This window comes from Nicotiana tabacum, chromosome 6 (assembly GCF_000715075.1).
Source record: "Nicotiana tabacum cultivar K326 chromosome 6, ASM71507v2, whole genome shotgun sequence".
NCBI classification, from domain to species: Eukaryota; Viridiplantae; Streptophyta; class Magnoliopsida; order Solanales; family Solanaceae; genus Nicotiana; species Nicotiana tabacum.
Genome location: NC_134085.1, coordinates 22,773,291 through 22,782,070, shown reverse-complemented (window position 1 = coordinate 22,782,070; position 8,780 = coordinate 22,773,291).

The following is an 8,780-nucleotide window of genomic DNA, read 5'->3' as shown; positions in this document are numbered from 1 at the left end:
TTCAGAGGTTAGTCCAACAGACCTGGCCCGAGCCAGTCATAGCCGCCATGTCCTCCTAGAGCTTGTTTTGAGTGTGGTGAAACATGCCATATAGAGAGGGATTGCCCCAGACTTGGGAGGGGTACACCTTCGTAGACTTCTCAATCACAGCGTGCCCCGCAGAGTTCTCAGGCTATGGTTACAGCTCTAGATGCTACCCCACTTGCTCAGCCAGCTAGAGGTGGAGGTGGGGGAAGTAAAGGTCGCCCTAGAGGGGGAGGCCAGGCCAGATACTATGCCCTTCCTACCCGTACCAAGGTTGTTGCCTCCGATTCTGTCATCATAGGTATTATACTGGTTTGTCACAAAGATGCATCGGTTCTATTCGATCCAGGCTCCACTTACACTTATGTATCTTCTTATTTTGCTCTGCATTTGGGTGTACCTTGGGATTCTTTGAGTTCCCCTGTTTATGTTTTTACTCTTGTGGGAGATTCTTTTATTGTGGACCGTGTTTATCGGTCGTGTTTGGTTACTCTTAGTGGTTTTGAGATCAGAGCTAATTTATTGTTGGTGATCATGGTAGATTTTGATATTATCTTGGGCATGGAGTGGTTGTCGCCCCATTATGCTATTCTTGATTGTCAGGCCAAAACCGTGACGCTGGCTATGCCAGGTATGCCGCGTGTTGAGTGGAGGGCCACTTTAGATCACACTCCCAGTAGAGTTATTTTTTTTTCTTAAAGCTCAGTGTATGGTTGAGAAGGGGTGTGACGCATATTTAGCTTATGTTAGAGATGTCAATATTGATACCCCATCAGTTGATTCAGTCCTAGTAGTACAGGATTTTCCTGATGTGTTTCTAGCTGATCTTCCGGGCATGCCGCCTGATAGAGATATTGATTTCGGCATTGATCTACTGCCGGACACTCAGCCCATTTCTATTTCTCCGTATCGTATGGCTCCTCTTGAGTTGAAGGACAATGATATCGCTATTTTGTATCACCCGAGCAAGACCAATGTGGTGGCCGATGCATTGAGCTGTCGGGCAGAGAGTTTGGGGAGTATGGCTTATTTACCAGCATCGGAAAGGCCTATGGCGATGGATGTTCAGGCCTTAGCCATCCAGTTTGTGAGATTGGATCTTTCGGAGCCCAGTCGGGTTCTAGCTTGCGTGGTTTCTAGGTCTTCCTTATTTGATCGTATCAGGGAGCGTCAGTATGATGACCCTCATTTTCTTGTCCTCAAGGACAAAGTTCAGCATGGTGATGCCAGAAATATGACTATTGGTGATGATGGGGTACTGAGGATGCAGGGTCGGATCTGTGCACCCAATGTTGATGGGCTTTGGGAGTTGATTCTGGAGGAGCCCGTAGCTCGCGATATTCTATTCATCTGGGTGCCGCGAAGATGTATCAGGATTTAAGGCAGCACTACTGGTGGAGGCGGATGAAGAAGATATAGCTGGATTTGTAGCTTGGTGCCTCAACTATCAGCAAGTGAAGCATGAGCACCAGAGACCGGGTGGATTGCTTCAGCAGATAAAGATTCCGGAGTGGAAGTGGGAGCGGATCACCATGGACTTTGTAGTTGGGCTCCTACGGACTTTGAGAAAGTTCGATGCTATTTGGGTGAATGTGGATCGGCCGACCAAGTCCACTCACTTTATTCCTGTGTGTACTACTTATTCTTTGGAGCGTTTGGCAGAGATCTATATCCGAGAGATTGTTCGTCTACATGGTATTCCAGTTTCCATTATTTCAGATAGAGATATTCAGTTCACATCACGATTCTAGAGAGTCATTCAACATAAGTTGGATACTCGGGTGGAGTTGAGTACATCATTTCACCCTCAGACGGATGGGCAGTCCGAACGCACTATTCAAATTCTTGAGGATATGCTTCGTGCGTGTGTGATTGATTTTGGAGGGTCTTGGGATCAGTTCTTGCCATTGGCAGAGTTTGCCTACAACAACAACTATCAGTCCAGCATTCAGATGGCACCGTACGAGGCTTTATATGGTAGGCGGTATATATCCTCGGTGGGTTGGTTTGAGCCGGGTGAGGCTAGATTGTTGGACACAGACTTGGTTCAGGATGCCTTGGAGAAGGTTAAGGTGATTCAGGATACACTCCATACAGCCCAGTCCAGATAGAAGAGTTACGCGGATCGGAAAGTTCGTGATATTTCCTATATGGTTGGAGAGCGGGTTCTGCTTCGGGTTTCGCCTATGAAGGGCGTTATGAGATTTGGGAAGAAAGGGAAGTTGAGTTCGAGTTTTATTGGCCCTTTTGAGGTATTGAGGCGTGTTAGGGAGGTTGCTTATGACCTTGCTTTACCTCCCAGCTTGGCAAGAGTTCATCTGGTATTTCATGTTTCGATGCTCCAGAGGTATCATGGTGATACGTTGCACGTTTTGGATTTCAGTTCAGTCCAGTTGGACAAGGATCTATCCTATGTTGAGGAACCAGTGGCAATATTGGACAGGCATTTAGAAAGCTGAGGTCAAGGAACATTGCATCAGTAAAGGTTCAGTGGCGAGGTCAGTCGGTCGATGAGGCGATCTAGGAGACCGAACAGGATATGTGCAGTCGTTACCCTCATCTTTTCACTACAAATATGTCTCTATGCTCGTTCAAGGACGAACAAATATTTAAGTGTAGGAGGATGTGACGACCCGACCGGTCGTCTTAAGAATTAATGCCCTGATCCCTTATTAACTGCTTACCCCGTGTTTATTTCTGCTATTTTCATTTGTCGGGATGTTCGGTTTTAAGTTTCAGAGAGTTTTGGGACACTTAGTGACTAAATGAGAGCTTAAGTATTGGAAAGCTGACCGTAGTCAGAACGACATGAGGACAACCTCAGAATGGAATTCCGATGGTTCCGTTAGTTCCGTTGGGTGATTTCGGGCTTAGGGGCATGATCGGACTGTGTTTTGGGGGTCCGTAGCTATTTTAGTCTTGGAATGCCGAAAGTCAAATTTTTAAAGTTTCCGGTTAGATAGTGAGATTTTGATCCGAGGGTCAAAATAGAATTCCGGAAGTTGGAGTAGCTTCGTAGTGTTAAATGTGATGTGTATGCAAAATTTTAGGTCATTCGGACGAGGTTTGATAGACTTTTTGATCGAAAGCGTATTTTTAGAGTTTTGGAGTTCTTAGGCTTGAATCCGTGGTTGATTCGTTGTTTCAATGTAGTTTTAGGTGTTTTAAGGATTGGTATAAGTTTGGACAGTGTTATTAGACTTGTTTGTGCTTTTGGTTGGGGTCCCAGGGGGGCCTCGGGATGTTTTAGGATGGTTGATGGAAGGATTTGGAGTTTGGAGTTACAGCTTCAACTGCTGGTATCCGTCATAACCGCAACTGCAGTTGGGTTCTGCAGGTGCGGAGCCGCAGAAGCAGCGGAGAGATTGCAGAAGCGGAAAAAGGAGAAGCCAGGAGGGACCGCAGAAGCGCTCCCATATCTACGAAGAGTTAACCGCATGTGCGGAAGCTGGGCTTTAAGTGAAAAGTCATAGATGTGACCATGTCCTCGCAGAAGTAGGACCGCAGATGCGGTCCCAGGGCCGCAGAAACGGAACAACTGGGCTGAAACATATAAATTATTGCCTTCGCGAAATTTAGCCATTTTCACCTCTTTTCAACTGAGAAGAAGCTTGGGGAGCACTTTTAAAGGGAGATTTTCGGAGGAATTCATTGGGGTAAGGTCTTTGGTCCCTAAACTCGTTATTGGAATGATTTTTATCAATTCAAGCATGAAGAATTAAGAAAAATTAGTGGTAATTTGTGGGTTAGGGCTTGACTAATTAGAGGCCTTTGAGTGATGATTTGAAAGACCATTTGAGGTCCGATTTTGGTACTTTTGGTATGACTGAACTCGTGAGAGTGTGAGAATTCTGGAAATATAAATTTTACCTAATCCCGAGACCTGGACCCGAGGGGCATTTTGGTCATTTTACCTAATTTCGCATATTAGCTTAGAATTTTTTTGTAGAATCATTTACTTGAAGAGTTATTTACATTATAAAATTTAATTGAATAGATTTGGGCCAGTTGGATTCGAGTACTCGTGACAAGAGTGGTTTCAGATTAATTTGAGCTGGTTCGAGGTAAGTGGCTTGCCTAACCTTGTGTGTGGGACTTTTCCCTTAGAATTTGGTATATTTGGTAATTGATATGCCTTGTACGTGATGTGACGAGTGCGTACTTGTGCTAATTGTTGGAAATCCGATTTTTTATAAGTAATTATTAGTATGTTTCCTTTCCTATTTTTACTACTTGCACTATTAAGCCTGTTGTTAGCTTAGAAAAGCATGTCTAAGTGATTTAATTGCTATATTTGCTCAAACTGCCTTACCTGAATTCTATGCAACATGCTAGGCTAAAATTACTTGTTTGCCTTAATATGAAATTTGGCATTTCTGAATATCTTCCTGCTGCTGCTGTGCATTTACATTAGGACTACGGATGTGAGATTCTGGTAGCTCCCCCTTGTCTGTTTATATTTGGGACTACGGATGTGGGATTCTGGTAGATCCCCCTGCATAGTTATATGGAACTATGGGAATGCACCCGGTAGATTCCCCCAGTACTAGGTATTTATTTTTGGAATTACAGAACGGGATTTCGGTAGATCTCCGCGCACTATGAGTTGGACTATGGGACGGAATCCCAGGAGATCCATTGGATATGTATATTTGGGACTGCAGGACGGTATTCGAGGAGATCTATGATTGTTATTTTGGTGCTGAGCCGCATTTCTTTCTGTGTTTACTTACCTCTATAATAGTTGTTGTTGTCCTCTATATCCTGTGTTACTTTTACTGTTTTACTTAATTACACCGTTCTATTCTATACTGTCGAACTTTATATTTTATTTAACCTCAGTAGGGCCCTGATCTTCCTCGTCACTACCCGATCGAGGTTAGGCTTGGCACTTACTGAGTACCGCTGTGGTGTACTCATGCCCTTTTTGCGCATGTTTTTCATTTGCAGATCCAGTTACTTTGACTCAGACTTACCATCCTTGAGGCGAGACGACCCTTCGGAGACTTCGAGGTATATCTTCCGCGTCCGCAGACCGAGAAGTCTCTCTCCACTCTCTCATTGTAGTTATCGCCCTTCTGTATTTACTTTATTGTAGACTATTCTGGAGTTAGAGCACTATGTAGTATCCTTAGCTTGTGATTCATGGGTTTGTGGGTTTTGGGAATATGTATTAGTTTTTGAAAGTTAATGTCATGTATGTCGAATGACACTTTTAAATGATGTTTTACTACTCTATTTCTGTTTAAAATTATTTTATTCCGCAAATTGGTTGTTTTCCGCATTATTAGGCTTACCTAGTTGTAGGGAACTAGGTGCCATCACGATGGCTCACGGAAGGTGAACCGGAGTCGTGACAATAGGGCTTTGTGTTTGTGAAATTAAACAAATAAAAGTTTCATTTATTTCTGGTGGAATCTTGTTTTTTTGGAAAATGTTATGGCAAAACTGAATGACTGAAGGCCCACGTAATTCCAAAATTTTTGGAAGAATAGAAGGTGTAAACCATCTGGGCTAGGTGATTTTAGTGGTTTAAAGGATTTGAGAGTAAAAAGGATTTCTGAATCCTGGAGAGGTCCCTTTAGTGAATCCTAATCCCCTGGTTTAAAGAAAATAGAGTAGATTTGGTGAATGATCTTGGAGAGCTTAGGTGGTATATGGTATACAAACGTAGATAAAAGGACCGGAAAGTCTCTTTTATCTAATTTGTATCATAAATCTATTCATTTGAGTTATCCTTTATTGCTAGGATACGATTGCGACGTCTCCTTTTAAGAGTAGATAAGTGGAAAAATTTAATATTAGTGCCGCCATCTTGTAACCAAGAGATTCTTGATTTTAGTTTCTAAAGCTCTTCCTCAAGCTTAAGAATATGGTTAAATTTTACAATTAGTTCTTGCTCTAGGTTTTGTAGAAACTGACTAGTTGGGTAATGAGGGGAGGCTTGTAGTTCATTAAGTCTTGCAAGCAATTGCTTCTTTTGGATGAATATGTTACCAAAAGTAATATGGTTCCATTCATGAATTGATATTGTAAAATTATTTATGGCTTTTAGAAGTTCTTGATGTTGAAGCCATTTGTTTTGAATAAGAGAGTTAAATTTTGGATGAGACAACCAAATGGTTTCAAATCTAAAGATGTGAGCCCTAGGTGGTGCTGCTTGTTCGAGCATCAATTACAACGAGCAGTAATCTGAGTAGGTATACGACAAGTGCTTTATGAAGGCTTCCGGATGTAATTTTAACCAATCAAAATTAGCTACCACTTTATCTAATCGTTCTAGAATCATAGCCCCTGACTCATTTTGTTAGTCCAAGTGTAACGACTACCCCTATAACCTAGGTCAATTAAGTTGCAAAAATTAAAACATTCTAGCATCAAGTTAGCCCGTACAATATTAATTACCCGTCCCTCAAATTTTTCTGAAGTAAAGATGATCTCATTAAAATCACCCCCTAACAATCAAGGGCCCAAATAAGTGTTAGCTATACATTTTAAATTTTGTCAGAGGAGCTTCCTATGCATGAGATTAGGGCTGGCATAGATAGTAGAGAATAAAAAAGGTTTAGGTTTAGGATATACTTCCACCATGCAATGAACCTCTTTATTGGTAACTGCATGTTGTTTACTGTGACATGATCTACATTCCAAAGTATAATAATTTCCCCTACTTGGCCTTGGGTAGGAGCTTGTGAGAAATTTGAAAAACCAAAATCTTCCATAAGGTTGGCATGTTCAGCTAAGTGAGTTTCAAGTAGATCAACCAAAGTGGGCTTGTAGTAGTTGAGCGTGCTTCTAAAGTTACGTCGAAAGTCGGGTGGCTGAGCACCTAGACAGTTCCAAATGACAATATTTATGGATCGACTATTGGGGAGTTTAAGGCTAGAGATTCTGATGGTACTCCAAGTGGGGTTCGCCTACATTGACTGCTTGAGTCGGAGTTTGAAGAGTGGGAGTGAGAATGATCTCAAATTTCCCCACCTCTGGGTTGACGGTGGGTCTCAGCTTGATTGAGCACTCTGTCATTTTTGGTGGGCAAGTGATGAGCAGTTTTTTTTCGTACTGCTCTTTGAGGATAGAGATATGACAATGTTTTAGCCATATTGGCTCTGTGCTAGTTTTCCTCATCTCCTCCATGATAGCCGCTATTTCTTGGGTTTGAGGTTTTCTTGTGCGCTTGGACTGGGAAGATTGTTGGTCATCGAACTAGATTATGGGGTTAATGATTCGAAGGGGCTCATCGGTGAGGTGGGTGGGGTTGGTGCATGCATGAAGAATTCCTAGTGAATCCAAGGAATTGTAGATTGGTATGGTGGGTAAAAGGATAGGTCGGATAGTTTTGTGGGTGGTTGTAAGGTGGATATGCTTGAGGAGCATTCCAAAAGTGATATTGCATGAGAGGAGCTTGGGTCGATGTCCACAATGGTGCTTATGGCATTGCCCACTGATATTGACTATAGGTTTCCATCGCTAACTTCATGCCCTCTGTCACTATTTGTTCCTTGTCCAGAGGGTTCTGGATTTTGATGATCACTTCTTGGTTGTTGATCATCATGAAGAAGGTGAGGGCATAGTTTTTGAAACCCATTTCGAGGCAAGATCGTGGTGGGTTGTAATGGTTGGGAGCTTGGGAGTTGTAAATGATTGGGTAAGTTTGTGGAGGTGGAATGTGATTCTGCATGTTGTTGGATAGTAGATGATGGATGTTGAGAGGACAATACGGTAGTAGAGATGGTCTGTGATTGTGCATGCGATGAGTTGGGTTGGCTTGGTTGTAACGTTACATTATTTGTATTGGAGTATGAAAGAATTGAGTGGAGATTGTGTTGATCAGTGGGAATGAGTGCAGTGGTCAATGTGGTATTATTTGTATGTTGAGTAGTAGTTGTTGGATGCGGTAAGATCACTGAGGGGGCTTCTGGTATTAGAGTGATGGGCTTTGCGCGTGGGCTTGAGTGTGAAGTTGTGTATGGATGTTGAGATTGAGGCAGTGGTAATGTGTTGAGTTCCACGGGCTTGGCTAGTATTGTTATGCTATCATTACTAGTAGGGGGTGATGATGGGCTAGCCTTAGAAGATTGGGAACGAGTGTGAGCTAGCTTGTGATTGGTCGAAGAAAGAGGTGGGATCAGTGTGGAATGGTTAGGAGAAGGATTAGTGGCAAAAACAATACTATTCATATAGGAAACGTGTTGGTTGAGGAGTTGATTTGGTTGTAGTGTGTCATTGGTTCTGGACGGATTGTCCAAGTTAGCATGAGTGTCTTGGGCTTGGGCCTTGGGAAATTGTTGTACTGTTTGGTCTGAATGGTTCAACTCAGTAGCTACAATTGGATTAGTAGCATAGTCCAAATTTGCTTCAATATTTTCTAGTGAAGTAAACTTATTAGTTTTAATTAGAGCTTGAGGGTCATATTTGGAAGAATGTGCTTGTGGTTTATTAAGTCTAGGAGATAGCAAGTTGGTGGACGTATCTGTAGGTCCATCTGTGTGCACCGTCTTACCGGCTGTGAAGTGTGTGGGCCTCGTCGTGGTTGTGATTGCAATTATTGGATGGTGGCATTTGTTGTGTTTGTATCCAATCGTTGTTTCCCTTTCCTGCGTGTGAAAGTTACAGTTTTCCATTCAGATTCACTGGGAGTTGCGTCTAATGGCTTATTGAATGTGTCTTTATGGGGTGGTATATGGGTGGGAGAGTGAGGGTAAAGAAAAGGACAGTTTCTTGTGGTGTGGCCTAAACGTCCACATTGGATACAA